The following is a 19,631-nucleotide window of genomic DNA, read 5'->3' on the forward strand; positions in this document are numbered from 1 at the left end:
GATACTGCATAAGCTGTTTAGGGATCCAGATTGCCAATGTCAGTGAGAACAAGGGGAGATCCAATCATGACTAACAAGTGGGGAGGGGATGTCTTCCTGCAAGAGGTATGATTTGCAAAGGAATGATCCTGGGTCCTGAGTCCGCATGTGGAGGCATCCATATTCCATATTCCAGGGCTGGTGTCTTTCTGAGAAAACCACGAGTTGGAAGAAAGCAAGTCAGACAGTCCCCTGTGGCATCCTGCTCTGAGGGTATAGGGTTTGAGGAGGACCCAGCTGTTTCTGACTGTGAGTGAGCTATGCGTGTGTCCCGTCAGTGTCCTCCTGTTTGGGAGACAAGAACAGATGACCAGAAGGCAGAGGACGGACATGAGCAAATGTCATGTGTACAAAGCCATTTGCTGGAGACTCACTGAGCTGAGAGACTGGAACTTTATCTCACTCAAATCCCCCTGAGTTTTCCAGATTAAAAAGAAGGTTTCCTTTTTTTTCCTTGTGGTTTTTTTTTTTTTTTTAATTCTGCCTCCTCTGCCCATGACATCCTATAAGAATAGTACTAAAGAGAGAGAGAGAAAGAGAGGGAGGTGGTGGCTGTCTCCCATCTCCCATCCTCTTTTTTTTTAACAAGGGAATTTTACAACATCCTTTTAAAATATGATCTGGGAATTGGGTCACTAGTCTTTGAGATTCTTCCCAGGAAAACGAGTCGTTTTCATGTTGCTGTCTTGGTGCACAATCCTCTTTTGGCAGGTTTTTTACAGATGATGTAACAGATAAGAAATGTGTCCAACGTCTGTGCACATCATTTTTGAGCTTGATTTCTCAGACTCTTGAGCCCTTTAGCCCTGTAGCTCCTGAACGTGGATCCTGCTTCAGCTGGATCAAGCCCAGTAGCCCACCAATTGGACCCTGAACTTTTGCTTGCACTGTTCTTTTTTGCCTCAAAGTCCCTTTCCCTCTTTACATGTGCCACCTGGCAAGATCTTTACCACCCTTCAATGTGTGGCTCAGCTGTCCCCTCCTCTGAATAGACACTTGATAAAGGTAAGGAGACAGAACTGAGAACCTTGAATGTCAAGACCCAAGTTCTTTCCATCACTCCATGCCACAGAGGAGTAAGAGAGTGACGTAGAGACTGGACCATGGTTTTCCCGTGGTGTCAGCTGACAGTGGTGAGCCCTGCGTGCAGGGTACCCTTCTAAGTGCTTTGTGCAGATGAGCTGATTTAGCTCATGGGGTGACCAGATAGCTGGTTTCTCAGGCCATCCTTCTCTTATACTGCAGGTTCCAGAGCATTAATTGAGAGTGTCACCTTTCACTCTCAAAATTCTCTTGGTTTACAATTGCAAGCTCACCCGATTTAATCCTCACAATAGCCTTGTGAGGTGGGTACTATTACCAGTCCCATCCGACCAGTGAGGAAACCAGCATTCAGAGAAGTGAAGTGTCTCGCCCAAAGGCCTACAGCTAGTAACATGTAGATTGGGATTTGAATCCAGACAGATTGAATCCATGTTATTGACAGTTGATTAAGAGGAAATAATCCTAGGGCACCTGGGTGGTTCAGTTGATGAAGATCTGACTCTTAATTTCAGCTTAGATCACGATCTAAGGGTTCTGAGATTCGGCCCATGTCGGGCTCTGTGCTCATCAGGGAGTCTGCTTGATATTCTTCCTCTCTCCCTCTGCCCTTCCATCCCTGCTCTTTCTCTCTCTCAAAATAAAGAAATCTTTTGCGGGTGGGGGGGGGAAGGAAATGATCTTTATCTCCAAGACTTATTTTTTTAAAGATTATTTATTTATTATTTGAGAGAGTGTGAGAGAGAGAAAGCTCACAAGGGAAGGGCAGGGAGCCCAACATGGGTCTTGATCCCAGGACCCTGGGATTATGACCTGAGCCGCAGGCAGACTTTCAACCTGCTGAGCCACTCAGAGGCCCCACTTCCAAGCTTTAAAGAGTGACGTATCATTAAAAACTGGGAAAACATTTGAGCATGCTGAAATGGTAGATTTGACCCTTCCATCTGTGCATTTACTAAGTGTCTACTGAGTGAGTGTGTGTTAGACATGCAGGCACAAGATACAGTCAGAATTCTGCATGTGTGCACGCATGCACACACACACACACACACACACACACACACACACACACACACACAGACATACACCCCAGGCCTTCAGCCTGGTGGGCAAAACAGATGAGGGACTGCACTGAGCACCACCACCAGAATTTCCTTCCATGCTCCCCAGTTTGCTCTAAAACGGAGGTCCAAACTGGCGACTTTGTGGACAAATACAACATATTTGGGGTCCTACAGAATGATTTTTTAAAATAAAGAATGTTTGGCAGCAGTAAAAAGTGCAAAATTTCACATAAAAACAAGTCACCCAAATTTCTGATTTTTCTTGCAGAAACATTTGTTAGATGTGAAAATATCTAACATCTTTTTTTCCATGGCATGAGTTGGTTGAGCAAGGTAGCAACTTCCCTCTTTAGTTTATTTCATTATTATTATTTTTAACTGAAGTACGATTGACACACAATATCCTATTAGCTTCAGGTGTATATCCTAGTGATTCTGCTTTTTTATTCATTATGAAATGGTCCCCATGGTTAGTCTTGTTACCAACTGCCACCATACAGAGTTATTACGATACTATTGACTATATTCCCTATGCTGTTCATTACAGCTCCATGTCTTATTTGTTTTGTAGCAGCAAGTTTGTAACCTCTTAATCCCTTTCACCTATTTCCCCCACCCCAACCCCTCCCCTCTGTTAACCCACTTTGTTTACTATATCTATGACTCTCTTTCTGTTTTATTTTGTTTGTTCACTTGCTTCATTTGTAGTGCTCCTCTTTAAACCAGAACTGCACTGTGGAGCTCAGCAGAGGCCCCATCTGGGCCACATTAATCATTATGTCGCTTTCCTGGCTCCTAACGGGCATTTGAGTTTATAATTCCTGCTCACATGTCACTTTTTTCTCAAATGTTCTTATTGAGTCTTTGGTGTTTGTTTGTTTGTTTGTTTGTTTAGGTTTTAAGTATACTTATTTACTGAGCTTCCTATTTATTTTTAACACGTTAAAAAAAAAAGAAAGGTATTACTGTTTTTCTTTTTAAAATAGCTCTGTTTATGCTACAAATGCTCCGTGTGAGGTCCAAGGCAGACATTGCTAATCGATCATGACTCTCCCCCAGCATCACACACACCACCGTTAAGCTGGAAGGCACCTCCATTTCTCATTGTTTTCCCACACAGCCGCAGGCAGCCACTACTAATCAATCAGGAACAGCGTATACAAAATGAATCCCATTGGTTTTTCTGAATTTGTATCTATTGAAACTCCTTGAAGGCTGAGGTGTATGTTCTGTTCTTTTTACTGATCCCCTATCCCTCAAGGCAGATCCAATCTGAGACTTTCCAAATGTAGTGGGGAAATTGAGGGCTCCAGGGTAAGTCATCACTGAGCCTACCTCTCTGCTCACAGGGGTCTACTGGGCTTGGGGTGGAGGGGGTGGAAGGGGCCAAGCCCTCCAGAGGAAGGATGAGAGAAAGAAGAACAGCTCTAGGAAAGAGTGTCCCTGCTTCCTTTTTTCCCCTCTCCCTCTTGCAGAAAAAAAAAAAAAAAGGAAAAAAGGAAGAACCATATGAGCCAAAGCTCATTAATGCAATTGACCTTCCAAAAGAAAATTAATTCCAACTTCACACCTACTGGCTGTGTTGCTCAGCTTTGTCAAAATGTTGGCATCATTAGAAAGGAGATGACATGGCTGGAGGGCACCAAGAGTCTGCCACCTCCCCATGCTGGGCTGAGTTAGCAGGAGCTGGCAGGAAGCACGCGGAGGCGCCGGCCCTGTCAGCTTTTCACTGTGGATTAGGCTCCCCTTCTGTAGGCTCTGGAAATTGTTATCACTGTTGAGCCGATCCAGTGATTCTTACCAGGCTCCCTGACAGCACAGGCCTGCAGAAGGGGCAGCTTTCCCTGGGGTCTTGTGCTGGAAGGTTGGCTGACTCTGTGTGTGTGTGTGTGTGTGTGGTGGGGGGAGGGGGGTTGCAGGAGAATGTGTCTGCATGCATCTGTGTCCCTGTGTGTGAACACAGGCATGGAAGTATGTATGCGTGGAGATACGGGCCTCTGGTTGTGTGTGTGTGAATGTGGACACGTGGCAGAGTGTGTGTGAGAATTCAGGACTTTGGGACTGAGCCAGTGTGTATGGATAAACATATATGTGCAAATGGATGTGTGTGTCTGCACACGTGCATGTTTGTGTGGATGTGAACATGCAGGCTTGTGAACATGTGTGAACACATACACTTGTGTGGGAACCTAAGTAGGTGTACTTGTGCGTCTGTGTCTGTGTGTGCACATGCGGGTGGATATAAGTCCCAGCTTGTGCATTGGTGGGTTTGTGTGCTTTGCCATATGTGCCATTGTGTGCATTTCCCATACATGCATATGCAGAAGACTGTACATGTGCTGCATGTTTAACATGTATGGGCTCATGTGGACAACACGCAGGGATTGTTTGTGCACGTCTTGGTGTGAAATTATGAATATTTGTGCACGAGGGAGGGTTTGTATGTTTATATGTGTACATGTCTACATTCATGTATATGGGAGATTGTTTTCAGTGCTACATGATTCTGGAAAACATCTCAAAGCATGCTTGAGCATCAGCAAATCATAGAAACCAAACTCTTCTCCCCCGTTTAAGGACCTTGATATTTGTGTTGAAAAAAATTAAGGGGGGGCACTTGGGTGGCTCAGTTGGCTCAGTATCTTCTTTCTGCTCATGTCATGATCCCAAGTCCCAGGATCGAGCCCTGCATCAGACTCCCTGCTCAGCCGGGTATCTGCTTCTCCATCTCCCTCTGTCTCTCCCCCACCCCTGCTCATGCTCTAACTCTCTCTCTCTCTTTTTCAGATAAATAAATAAAATATTTTTAAAAACTTAAAGTAATTATTGTGATAAATCTCAGAACATTCTGGATTTCTGGACTCTTATTGTTTTGATTTTAAGTTATTATTTGGAAGCTCATGAGAGTGTAAGGAGCATCATATTTCACTGTTTGGGGGCTCATCTGGCCTTGCTTTACACGTAGGCCAAGATATACCGTGCATGGCGTTGTTGTGTGTCTACATCTGTATTTGCACATTTATTCATATGAACAGTAATTGCCTGTGCAGGTAGTTGTCTATGCACATTCCTGGTCGTTTGGTTTAATTTGCAAATATACGTGAGAGAGAGAGAGAGAGAGAGAAGGAGACAAGTAAAACCCTGTTCTTGCCTTCGAGAGGTTTCCTCTTCTTTGCCGACTCTAAATATTTTGTAGTGGATTGCCACAGCTCTGTGTATGGTTGGATTCTGTGGACATCGTCCACACTCAGCAAGGAGCCGTGGTTGATTAGTGATGTCTGCCACAGACATGGGGCATGGGGCTTGTAGCAAGTGTGTGATTTGTTTGTCAGAATCAGAATATCACAGCCAAAATGGCTCTTTGCGATGCTGGATTCAATTACCTCATTTCATAGCTGGGGAGACTTTGAGAGAAAAGGAAAGGAAGTGGTTTAGGTGGGGCCGAGTCTGGAGTGAAGGATACGAGGAGCCTTAGGGCACGCCATTTCAGGAGCCACTCTCAGGTCTATGCAAGTGCTCCTCCTCACTCGCATGACCCTGAGAATGAGGGTGTCCCTAAATTGAGTGCCCTCGGAGCCTCCTCTATCTCACCTTAATCCTGGCCCTGGCTTCAAGTCACTTTTTTCAAAAATCACTACCCATTGTGTTAGGAGGAATCACTGTGTCTCTACAGAAAGTTCTGTGACTCTGTTAACATTAATCTGATCTAAAGGAATAGAAATCAACTGAAGCTTAAGAAAAATGGGAATGGGGTGTCTCATCAAACCCAAGAGCAGGGATTCAGACAGGGTGAAGGAAGGCCCAGAACTGGGACCCTGGAGAGAATTTTCTGTTTCTCACACTTGCTTCAGTTATTCTTCCCAGGCTGAATGACTTTCCTTGCTCCACCAGTCATCAGTTCTGTGTACTTAGGAAACACCTTTGCTTTTCTCATCTATACAATAGGAATAATGTTCCTCATTTCCTTACCTCCTTACCCTCATAAGCTTGTAAGGAGACAAGTGGCTGATGGAGAATAACTACTCAATACACCTTAGTGGTCATCACCATCATTACCATCTCCACCATCACCATCATCACCACCATCTCCATCATCATGACCACCACCATTACCATCATCACCATCACCATCTCCATCATCACCATCATCACCACCATCTCCATCATCACCACCATCTCCATCATCACCACCACCACCATTAACACCATCATCATCACCACCATCACCATCACCACCACCACCATCATCTCCATCATCACCATCATCACCACCACCACCATCTTCCCCATCATCATTGTCATCATCATCCAAATTCCTCACAGAGTCACCCTGATTGTCCCATGTTGGGCTAATCTTGACTCAATTAATTATGGCCATGTTAGATGTGAACCTTCTTAGAGCCAGTTTCTATCAATTGGAGCAATTGGTGTTTAAGGATGTGAGCAAGACAGACATGCCCAAAATGGTCTACATTCTGGAATATTCTTGGTTTGGTTTTGTTGGAACAGTGCCGAGGTTAGTGGGGAGTTCTCTTCTATGATTAGTCCACAATTTGTTCTGAGCTAGGCAATGCCACTGACCCCCCAGGATTCAGGATAGGTAGTTGCTCATGGGCTGGGGTGGCAGGGGTGAAGGGACAGCAGGATTAGGGAAGGTCAAAAGCTCTGAATGTCTGGAAGAGAGGAAAACCCCCACACCCTAAGTAAATGAGGACCCAGGAAGGGAGGATGGGAACAGAACATGGCAGGGGGTCCGCAATGCAGTGACATTGTCTAATGGTGGAGAAGAAGAAGAATCCAGAAAAGAAGAAGAAGGGCTGGAGGAGGATGAGAAGGAAGGAAAGGAAAAAGAAGCAGTAGTGGTAGCGGGTGGAAAAAAAAGACACTGCCATTGGTGTGATGGTGACCACAATTATGATGATGATGAAGATGGAGATGTTCCTGAGGGAGGGACACTGGCTTCAGGGAATCCAAGTTCTAATTCTAATTCCTACAGACTTCTGGATATGGCCTCCCTCTCCCTCGTTATGCTCTAGCCTGTAATGCATACCTGCTTCTCCAGGATGAGAAGGAAAGAAAGGGCACTGGGACCCCCCAACAATGATTACAAAGTTCTGGTTCAAGGGAGGGTGTCCGGACTCAGGGAGCTCTGCCCTGAGGTGGAAAAGGGGGGTTAAGAGCAGCTGGTAAATGATTTACTAGGGTGGCAGAGAGGAGGAAATTGCTGATCCCATATCACCGAGCCCAGGAGGAGGGGATGGGCTTGTCCAGGAGTGGAAAACAGGGTGGGAGCTTTGCTTCCAATGCCAATATGAGTCCATCTCACATCTTCCTTTGTCCAGCAAAGCCAAAGACACAATAATCAAGCTAACTCCCATGTGTTTATTGGGGGATTACCATTTGCCAGGTGCCCTGCTTAGCCTTGGCCTATCTTCTAATCCCTGCACAAACTCTATGAGGAAGTTGTTTTTTACTGAATTGTTTTTATTGAGGTTATGACATGGCCACATACAAACATCAGTAAGGTAGGGAACTGGCAATTTCATGTGATTCAGCTTATTGTTCTTCTTATTAGTTGAGTCCAGAGAGTGAAGCAACATACCCAGAGTTACCCAGATCCAGTGCTGGGATGAGCTCCCTACTAAGACTGGGAGCTCATGTGTTCTGAATGCCTCAATTCATAGGCTCATTCCTCCCTTCCCTTCTCTGAACCTTGGGGTCCTTACTTGTAAACTGAGGATATACCAAAGAAGCTGCCATTTAGTGCCATTTAATGCCATTTTGCATGCACGAGGCACTGTGTTCTGTGTTGTGCCCCCATGCACTGACCTCCTGTTCCCTGTCCTTCTCTGAGAGAGGAGCTGTTCCGAGCATTGTCCTTAAAGGGTGTACGGAGAGCTAAGTGAGCTGATGCTGCACAGGCCTGAGCTCAATGTCCCCACTTGGTAGAAGCCCAGCTAATGTTGCTTTTATCCCCACAACCCCTCTCTTAGGAGCCACAGCATGGAACAGATGGAGAGAGGACATTCCATTACCAGGAACGAAGCCCCCTTCCTCCTGGCCCGTTGTGAACACATACCAGTCAAGAAGCCTCTCCCATGGCTCATTCCCAGAAATCAAGGGCAGGAGAGGAACTTGGCCCTTCCGGATGTCTTATGGATGGTCAACATGTCTCTTTCGCCAAGACATGACTTCTCACGGTGAGTTAAGGCAATGTTACAGCAGATCCTCTTTCTACAGCACGTGCCAGGCAATGCAAAGAGAGGCCAGAAGGAAGCCCATGCTTGTCCTGCCCAGTAGTGTTATTCTGATCACTTTGTTCCACTGCTGGTTCTTTGGCCAGATCGTCCCTCCGCTAACCATTCACTGAGCAGGTGCTATCTGGTGGGCACTGTTTTGGCTGCATCCAGGGGCACCGATCCCTACTTTTGCACGTGTGTGTGTGTGTGAGAGAGAGAGAGAGAGAAAGAGAGAGAGAGAGAGATTTTGAAGGCTACAGCCTAACATGATTACCCTAAGGAGCCACTCCTATTCCAGCAGCCAGTCCAGCTCCTAACATACAGTAGGTGCTTAAACATTGGAGGTTAAATTCGGTTAAATTGTACCGTGGTTGCCTCTGTGAGTTCCTGTTCGGGCACATCTCAGGCAGGTTGCAAATGCCCAGAAAACATTTGTCAGGTGGGAGGGAACTGGAGCATAGACGTTCACATTCATTCTCAAGTCTGGCTGGGCTTTAGGGAGAGGAGAGGTAGGGCCTGTTTTTATTTGCTGTCGCTTTGGTTTGATTTTTCACTGTATCGACTTCCCTGGAAGGGAAGGGGCCCCTCAGGTGAGTGGCGAGGAACCCCAGATCAGGCCTGGCTTATATTCTCATAACTTTCTCATATTACCAGCTCTGGATACGACTACACAGGCCGCCTCATTGTGTAAAAGTTCCCTAAGAATCCTGGCAGACCCGCTGAGCACCCTAACTCCCCCCAAATAAACTCCCCAAAACATAACAGCCAAACATTCCCTAAAACGAGTGACCCCAAGCACACAAAAGTTGCACAAAAGGCAAAAAATAATAGGTCTCCTTCATTCTGCCTACAGCCCGCAATGCAATGCCATAAAGCATGTGATTTAGGATATTAAATGCCGTTGGTGATGAGAACGTCATGTAAGATTTGCTTTGCGACTTCTTTCTTCTCCAACTGTCATTAAAAATGATTTATAGGTGAGCCCAAGTCTCAGGAACACCGTGATTAGAATTGAGGGTCTGGGGGATCGGGTTTCCAGGGCAGCCTTGCCCGGCTGTCCAGAGTCCCTGGGACAGAAAAGTCTGCACCAGACGGCAGCTAAGTGTTTCAAAGGTAAGTGCCCGCGGAAGGAGGACGACACGTTCCTTGCCGACGTGAAAACAATGAAGTTTTGTGGGGCATTGTCAACTGCTGGTTTCAAAGGTGGCTTCCACAGGGCTAGACTGGAAAATGCTCCTTCTGCAGAAGCCTCTGAAAGTGGGTGTCCTCCACCGCCAGACTGGACTTGGAAATAGGTGATGCCATCGGATTTTGGTATAATAAGGATGCAAAATTGTCATCTGTATGGTATCTTTATTGTGTGCCTGATGCTTGTCACGGCAGCCGGAGGAATCAGATACTTGGATTCACTCTTGTTTTACATATGAGAAAATAGGTTCAGAGGAGTGAAGGGTTTGGCTCATAGTCACACAGCCAGAGTAGGAGGGTTTGAACCTAGGCTGCCTGCACTCCAAGCACAGGCTTAACTCAGGATTCTACACTGGGTCATCACTTCTCATTCAAAGTGGCTCTAAATACCCCTTTGCCTCCTCCTGTCCCATTCTCTCGTCCCCAGAAGTTGCCATTAATTAGGCACCTGCCATGTGCCTCTCTCCTGCGTGCTTGCTATCGGCTATCCCTCATCCCCGTTATAGCCCTGCTGAGCCAGAGGTGTACTGGATCTCCCTCATTCAGCAGAAACGTGAGGCCTAAGGTAGCACAGCTAAGGGAGTGGAGTCACATTGCAATGACTGCAAAGCAAACTTGCTTGTAGTGAAGCCATTTATGCAAAAGGGCACGCAAGCATCTTTTTGGGGTCTGAGGGGAAACAGGACCTGGATGGATGAGAGTCTTTGGAAAAACCATGAAAGAATTTAGCAGTTAGGGCAGCTTGGGGCTTGGGGCTCTGAGTGCTTTGGGGTCTGAATGGTCTCTGCCTCTTGGACCAAGGAGCGTGAGCTACTCGATCCACCAATGTGGATAGTGTCCCTCTGTTATAGCTGCCCTTGCCATCCCCGGGCTGTGGGTGCTGCTGTCCGGTTGTAGCAGTTCTCCCTGATGAGGGCTCAGTTGGTGCTCAGGACTTACATCATGACCTTTTTAAATGCTCTCATCTTCCCTAGAGGAGAGACAGTTTTATTCCCATTTTGCAGATGGGAAAACTGAGACCCAAGCTAATGAGCCCTGGCTATTGTGACTCAGAGACACTAACTCCATTCTAAGGCTGCAGTGGGGAGGAGCAGATCACTTAATGCCACAATTTAGGAGAGAATGGATTCTTCTCTACTTGCCCGTGGCCTCTTGTCTGTTGGGGCGGCAGGTGAAGTCTCCCAAGAAAGGCAGTTGACTGAAGCTAGTAGAAAGGATGGGCTTTGAGCCTTTTCCCACCTCCATGCACCCCCTGAGCTAAGGGCTTGGTGGTGGAGCCTCTAAGGCCTACCTTGTCTTTCCCCAGTGACAATTCTGGGGTCTGGCTCCTGTGAGAGAAAGCCCCTAGAAACCTAGGGATTAACAGTAAGGAGAGAAGACACACCCCAGGGACCCAAATTGAGTTCTTAGCTATGAGTAATTGTTCCCTGCAATGGAACAGATCATAATAGGTTCAAGTCAAGCCCTTCAGGGTACCTGAGCTGGGCAGGTAAAAAGTCATGACTGAGTACATGGTTAGTGCTTGGATAAACCTGGGTCTGAAAGGACCCCAACTCTGCTCCTCACAGGCTGGCGAGGAAGTGAGTCTGTCCAAACTTCAGGTTCCTCACCTGTAAAATGCAAATAACAATGAGAGTAGTTTAGGGGCGCCTGGGTGGCTCAGTCATGATTTTGGCTCAGGTCATGATCTCAAGGTCATGAGACTGAGCCCCATATCAGACTCCCCATTCAGTGCAGAGTGTGCTTGGAATTCTCTCTCCCTCTTCCTCTACACCTCTGCCCCACCTCCCTCTCTCTGTCTCTAAAACAAATAAACAACTCTTTAAAAAAAATAATAATGAGAGTGTCATGGTGAGGATCACATGGGACAAGGCCTGCTAGGGTACCCAGGCTAGCCCCTCACTTATGCTAGGTGACCCCCCAGAGGCTAATTCTGAGTACTCTCATTTCAGCCATTCTTCATTATTTTCCACCAGGAAAAATGATGGTCTTGTGCATGACACACTCATGATGTACATACCAAACCTCATATTAGGAAGAGCTAATGCATTTAGATGATGCCCACAGTGTTTCAGGGGCTGTTCTATGTTATATATTTAAGTACACCATGGTGGTACAATATGTAGGTTTCAGTTTTAGGTATGGGGCCTCTCATTCTACCATGATCTGTCCTACTCAGGAAGACACAGTGGGTTATCAGTCAGTGAGGATGGGGTTAGCATTTGGGTGACCACAGATCTATTCTGATTCGTTTAAGGAAGGAAGGGAGGAAGGACAAAAGGAAGGTAGGGAGGGAGGAAAGGAGAAAGGCAGGGAGATGGGAAAATCTTGGTGATTTACTATAGGTTACAAAATCCTTGCAAAACATTTGCAACCAGTTGGTCCACACCCGGGCCTCAAAACACAGCCCCTGAGAACCATCACCCTAGTTTGCTCTGGATGACCTTTATCAACAAAAGTCTTAAAAGGGTTAATCTGTACTCATCGCAACTCTCACCCCATGCTTCTTTGTTCTCTGTAATCATGCCCGTCTCTCCCATAAATTCTAAGTGTCACAGGGCAGAAACCAGGTCTGCCTTACTCGTTGCTGTATCCCCAGGACCTTGTATGTAGAAGTGTTCAGAAATGTTTCCGAATGAGCCAAATAGAGATGATAAAAGAAGGAAATGTTTGAAATAAGGAAAGAGAAAAAGAGGAGGAAAATGATTCATCTGGGATCATGCATGAGAGAATCTGGCCACAGACTCGCTTCGCGTTGTCTGTAGAGTGTTTGTATTAGTCATGAGAAGTAGGTTATGCTGTGTTAACAAAAAGCCCCCATAGTTTAGAAGTGTAAATAGCACGATTTCTTGCTCATGCAATATGTCCATTGTGTTTCTGCTGGTGGGATCAGTGGAGGTGATTCTGCTCCTTTGTTTTTATCAGAAGTCAAGGACCCAGCCAGAGTCTTAGCTCTTTTTTCCCCCCTCTCTCTCCAAGATTTTGTGGGGGTGATTCTGCTCCTTTGTTTTTATCAGAAGTCAAGGACCCAGCCAGAGTCTTAGCTCTTTTTTTCCCCCTCTCTCTCCAAGATTTTATTTGTCAGAGAGAGAACACAAACAGGGGAGCAGTAGGCAGAGGGAGAAGCAGGTTCTCTGCTGAACAAGGAGCCTGATGCAGGACTGGATTCTAGGACCCTGGGATCACGACTTGAGCTGGAGGCAGAGGCTTAAAACCCAAGGAGCCACTCAGGCCACGCAGAGTCCTAGCTCTTTATGTGTTTCCATAGTAACAGAGGCAACCGGAAGGGCTGGGGTAGATGGTGGCTAGCTTTTATGCTTCCGCCCGGAAGTGATGTAATACCTCAGCCGACTTCTCATTGGCCGAAGCAAGTCACATGGCTGTGTTTATACTCCAGAAGAGAAGGAAAGTCTGTGTCTACCTTATTCCTGGGGAGGGGCAGTTCTCAAAAGATGTGGTCAACAGCGCCAGCGAAAACCACGGTATGGTTTAGCTGAAAAGACTTGATACAAGAACAGTTTATGTCGAGTATAGATAGCTGGCTTCTCTGTGCAGAATCGCGTATCTGCCAACACCGACCCACTGGGGCCAAGCAGCATCGGCCCTTTGGAAGGAGCAGGCACGCTCGCTCCGCTGCTCGCCCCACCTGGCCCGCTTCACTCATTTTAGTGAGGAGCCTGGCTCTTGGGAGCATCCGATGTGCCGACTTCTGGTTTCGAAGGATGAAAGTAGCCACTCCGAACCCGTCCAGGCATTTTGTTTCCATCACCAGATGGGCTTGTAATCTACTCCCAGCCCAGAGATGAGTAATGGTAATGCCCCAGAAGTGCCTTGCTCAGCCCAGGGATCAGGCTCGCTGGCGGTAGCACTCAGGTTTGCTGGCAGCGGAGGGATTGAGTAAGCCTGCTAAGGGAATATTGGAGGGATCCATGAAGTTGCAGGAGCGAATGTGAGCGTGCAGGAGGTATTGCAGAGCCCAGGCCCTGGATGAGGGGACGCCCCGGCTAGTGGGAGCTGAGGCAGACAGTTGCTTCTCCTGGGACTCTCCTGTTTCATGTGAGCTGCCGCTGCCTGCAAGCTTCTCTGGGTTCCCAGCAGCCTGGTCTGTAAGAGTCGTGGGAACCTGCCCGTGCAACAGGCAGCCCGGGTCGAGAGGATGTTTCCTGCTCAGTCGTGACCTGAACCCAGCAGGGCATGAAAGTGCCGCGGGAGGAAGGTGAGAGGTTGCACTTGGCAAAAGTGAGTCAGTCAGTCAGGATAGGCTAGCTTCTGTTGCGGTAACAGACAACCCCGACATTGCAGTGATTCCAAGCAACTAGAGATTGTGCTCACTCGCTACCTTTACCCAACACGTTGATCTCGGGTCAAGAGGGTAGTATTGCTCACTGTAGCCATTCAGGTTCCGAGGAAAACGGGTTAGCCCCCACCTTCAAAAATCGGTGGTCTCCATCCCTGAGCAAGAGTGTTCTAGGACGTGCCATGACCCTAATCTAAGGCTGCCGGCCAGAAGTGACACAGCACTTCTGCTCAGGTGTCAGGGGGCCAGGAAATACAGAGAGCCAGAAATCTTTGCTAGATATATTTTAGTGAATGGCCGCAGTATTGGAGAGGAGAGGTCTGCTTTATAAACAGAAAGCTCTGAATGCAAAGGCTCTTTTAGATAGGGGCATCCCTGCCATCAACAATTCAATGCATCCATCGTCAAGGACACAGGACCTCTGTACTTGCTGTTCCCTTTGCTTCAGACACCATTCCCTCTGCTGTTTGGTCAGCTTCTTCTCCTCGTGCAAATCTCAGATTAACTGTTACCATCTGTGGAGGGCTCCCCATCCCCCCGACCTGCACCCCATCCCCATGTAGTCTTTTTATTGTGCCTCACTTTTGAAAATTTTTCTTCCTAGCCCTTACCATTATCTGGAGTGATTTTTTTTAAATGATGTGTTTGTATTTATTTATTGCCTTTGTTCAGTCTCCCATACTACAAGGCAAACACTGTCAGAGCTGGCATCGTTAGTGTCCTTCCCAGAGCTCTTCCCACCATCCCAGACAGTTACTCACACGTAGAAGGTGCTCCGTAAATCTGGGCAAAGTATATATGGACTAAACATGTGCTTGGTAACTAGGCATGGGTGAACCTATCAGTAGCAGCAACTCATGCATGACAACTCATGTCATGTATACTGTATGGGTCTCTATTCCTACCTTGCTACATTCCCAGGCAGGCTTTAGGATCAGTCCCATTTTGCAGAGGATAAAATGAGTTGCATGAAGCCAGGAATAGGAAATGGCAGGGTCTGCTGAAACTTAATGCCGTTATTCCTGGGCAGCAGTGGCCCAGAGAGGGCATGATTTGGTGTGGAAGGTGTGGAGCCAGCTGCTGGGGGCAAGGGCAGGGTGGAGGGGGGCAAGTTCTTGTTTGTGGTCTTTGCCTTCACCTTGACAGAATCCCACGTTATCAGTCTAAGGTTTCCATGATTCCATGGATTTTGTGTTTGATTTATAGGCTGTAGTGGGCTGAATGGTCGCTCCCCAATAAAAGATATATCCACATCCTAACCCCCAGAACCTGAGATGGTGACTTCACTTGGGTAAAAGGTCTTTGTAGGTATAATTAAGTTAAAGATCACAAGGTAGACCCATCCTGGATTACCCAGGTGGGCCCTTACCCCAAAGACAAGGATCCTTAGAAGAGACAGAAGAGAACCAGACACAGACTCAGAGAAAACCCTGGGAAGACAGGGACAGAGATCAGAGTCACATAGCCATGAGCCAAGGAAATGACCAGCCACCAGGAGCTGGAAGAGAAAACAGAGGATTCTTGCCTACAGCATGACCCTCTGACACCTTGAGTTTGGACTTCTGGCCTCCAGACTATGATGGAATAAATTTCTGTCATCTGAAGCTGTGAAATTTGGGGTGATTTGTTACTGTAGCCCTAGGAAATGAATACGTTGGTTTATACATAGGGTGTTTTAGAGTTGTGCATTTTGAAATCCGGCTTGTATGAGGCACAAATATCAGGACCCTAGTCCTTCGCACACTTCCTTAGCTGGTTCCTGCCCTGTGCTCAGCCCTGTTCTGATGTCATGAGCCTCCCTACAAAGTCAGAACCATGTGGTCAGAGTAACTAACAAGGGACTTGGTATCTGTTTACTACAAAGCCCTTTCTAAACTTCTTGGCAGTTTGTGCACACCCTTCCCCAGGGCCTAGGCTCTGTGAGAGGCCTAGAGCTCTGACAGATGGCCCAGAATGCAAGTGAGGTGCAGGAGACTTTATAAATAATATTTGTTTCAAATCCCAGCTCTGCCACTTGCTAAGTCTTGCTTCCCTCTCCTGTAAAATGGGTGCACTCCTAACCATCACAGGGATGAGCTGAGGCTTAAATGAGAAGTATTTTGAATGCTCTAAGCTGAGTGCTGGCATTCCATACATGCTACCAATTATTGCCATTATGGGACCAATTTGAGAAATGTAATTATTGCAAAGCTACATTAACTTACCCAGCTCAATTTAGTTTAATAGAGTCTGCTGTGGTGCTGTGGGGATGCCCAGCTAGGTAGGGGACTGTGTCCACTCTGGAAGAAATGACTTCAATGTTCATCGCGGGTGGTTAGGCTGCACTCAGTGGTGTGGCTCAATGGAGGGCAAGGGCCCTGCCAAAATATCCAAAAGACCTGTTTGGGGAGAAAATCTGGATTGGAGTCCAGATCAGTAAAAAGGAAAGGACCACATCTTAGATTGAGCCCCATAAGAAGCATCCAGAGAGTAAAAGTACTTCCATATTTCTGTTCCACAAACCAGATGGCAAGAAATGTAAAATCAAACCTATTACAAGAAGACAGAAGAAACACATTTAAATGGCTGTTTTCATCTATGTGCAGCATGACATTGATGAAAATGCGAATTATAGTCGCTAAAAGGAGGATCTTTCACCAAGAGACGTCTTTGGTTACACGGTTCAACATTCTTATTTTGGTCCAACACTAGAAGAGAGTCCGTGTGACATGTGAGTGTCTTGATCAGTCTTTGAAAATTAATGGCCGAATCAAAGGCTGTCAAAAGGCCTTCCTCTCCTCTTGGCCTTTAAAAGAAATACATTAATTTGCACATCATGTCACGTCTCGGCATTCCAGCTGCCATCTACCATTCTCCCTCGGAAAAAAAGAATTCTGCAGAATGCCCACAAGTGTGAGCATCCCTGTCATTTCTTGTTGGTGTTTGTGTCGTGTCCCCAGTGGTCTGCGTCCAGGATGTGGAATGTGGATTCAGTGCCTTCTCATTAATCAAGCCAGCCTTCACCATGTGGTGGCTTCAATTCTGGCCGTCCTCGGCACGATTCAAAGATGCGTACCGCTCTTCCAATTGGTTCCCATTGACCCCCCAACCTAATTAACCTGAATTCCGTCTCTGCTCTCCCCAGGCGCAGGAGAAGCACGCCAGTCCTTCATCTTCCCCATTCCTCTTCCTCTCCACAGTCTGGGACCAACTCTCTGGAGAAATCTTCTTGTGTCAGACTCTGCAATCACCGGTTTCCTCAAGCGCAGTTCTGCTTAAGATGATGGGGTGTGTTTTTCATTTGAAACGAATCCACATCTGGGACTCACTTAACTTGATTTGGGAAGTCCTGTGTTTCTGATCCAGAAAACAAAACAAAAAAAATTTTGTGAAAATAAGCCTGATTTTTTTTTTCTTTTTGGGGCAGATTGATTTTACTTCCGTTAGATTTAGCTTGCAAGGAAGAAAAGGAGAGGTAAAGAGAGAGAGCGCGCGCGAGCAAGAGAGAGCAATGCACACTGAATGGGCTTGGCTTTGCTTGTTGGATGACGAGGCTGTACATGTGCGGACTGATTGAATTATTCCACTTGCATGGAGGGGGACAAGGCCAGGATAGAATCCTCTTCCTGATTGCTGTCCCTTTGGGTTTCCTGCCCAGGAAAAATGGTGCAGGATGAGGGAAGGCATTAGAAACCACAAAGAAGCAAAACCTACTTGTGTATTTGGCTGGCCTGAATTACCAGGGTAAATACTTGGAACTTTATTCCATAGTCCTAAAGGGCCCTGGGGGGTATCCGGTTATAGAAAATATGCAAGGAGCTCCCGCCCCCTAACTCACCTATTTACTATGGTATATAGGTGATGGGCCCAATATGAGAGAATTCAAATGTAAAAATCAGATGTATATGGGGTGGGGGGAGGCTACAGACAGAAATGATTATTTACATGATAAAAAATTCATTTTTTCCCTGCAGGGATCCACTATTTTTTTTTTAATAGCTAAACTTTCTACTCAAAATTTCTCTAATTTGCAAAACAATGAATGACACATGATGTGTTTTCTCACTATAGTTTTATTATTACCACTATATTATTATTATTATAAAGATTTTATTCATTTACTTGACACAGAGAGAGAGAAAACAAATAGAGGGAGCAGCAGGCAGAGGGAGAGGGAGAAGCTGGCTCTTTGCAGGGAGCCAGACAGGGACCCGGATGCGGGCTCGATCCCAGGACCCTGAGATCATGACGCCAGCCAAAGGCAGATGCTTAACCAACTAGGCCACCCAGGTGCCCCTTCACTATAGTTTTAAAATAGCTAAGCCCTCTACTTCAATTTTCATTTAATTTTCAAAAAACGAGTGATACATGTTCTTTTAATGTAGTTTTTTAGACAGTCAAACCCTCTACTTAAAATTTTAGTATAATTGAACAAAAACAAATGATGCACGGTTTTTAAAGAAAGTTGCCTAAAGTCTACATGTATCTAGGATTCACAGCAATGATGTCTAACCTTTGATTTAAAAAACAATATGGAAAGATCACACATGTGAGAAGAAGCATGCACACACACACCCATACACACACGTACACACACACACCCCACAGACTTTTGGATATAATCTGCCTGAACTGTACATGTCCAAACCTCAACTCTTCAACAAATCATAGATAACTTTGGGTATAAAGTTTATGCATTGATAATGCACACAATAACTATTTACACTTTTTACTCTTATTAACTAAGCAGGGTGCAGAAGGGAGGGCTAAAACTACACTCCAGGCTCTGGCATGAGCCAGACCTGGGTTCGAATCACAGTTCCACCAATTACTACCTCTGGGATCTCGGGAAAGTTAAACAATCTCATGTGTAGTAATAGTGGTAACTATTTCATGGGGCCCTTCCAAGGGTTAAATGAGCTGCGACACCTAATACAATGACTGGTCCTTGGTACACTAAAAAATTATTTCGGTATCAGGATTATGATTAAATACGATGAAATAAAATAATATATGTAAGCATTTAGTGGAATTCCTGGAACTCAATAAATATTCAATATTTTTTAAGGACTTGGCCCAAGAAATAATCAACCCAGACGTTCTCGAGTACATCGAATGGAAAACAAGGATTACATCAGTTGAAACAAGCCTATAATTAGGACAGGAAATAGCAGAGTTTCAGCTTCTTCACCAGGAAAACTGAATTTGACTTTTGTGGCAGAACCAAAATTTCAAACTGAGTTAGATCAGCTTTGGGAAGAAAAATCAACCAGTCATCATGCTGTGAGGACTTTTCCAGTGCTCTGGATAGCGCTCTTAGCATCTGTTAAGAACTCAACGTGCAGAAGGCATTTTGCTAAGCTCTTATGCGAAGTCAGTTAAGGCTCACAGGAACCTGATGAGGCAGGTACAGTTCTTAGCCCCATTTTCCAGATGAGCACACCCTCACTTACCTGCTTGAGACCACACACTTAGCAACAGAGCTGGAAAAACAAACAAATATAAACAAAAACAAAACCAAAAAAAACAGGTGTTTGCATTTAACCATGAGCTTTACTTCCTCTCTATGATAGATTCTGGCCAAGGAAGCCCTTCATTTAAAGATAAAGGATGCAGACACCACACAACAGGCATTCCAGACAGCTGAAAGACAGAAAGACAGAAGACCCCCCAGCCTAGGAAGCCATGATGCAAGGGCTGGTGGGAGGCACCTGACGAGCATCAGATGCTTATCTGTCACTGTGACCAATAGGAATGCTCCATATTGGATGGTGGCCAAAACAA

Source organism: Enhydra lutris, unplaced genomic scaffold, assembly GCF_002288905.1.
Source record: "Enhydra lutris kenyoni isolate GAN:26980312 unplaced genomic scaffold, ASM228890v2 scaffoldscaffold46, whole genome shotgun sequence".
Classification (NCBI taxonomy): Eukaryota; Metazoa; Chordata; class Mammalia; order Carnivora; family Mustelidae; genus Enhydra; species Enhydra lutris.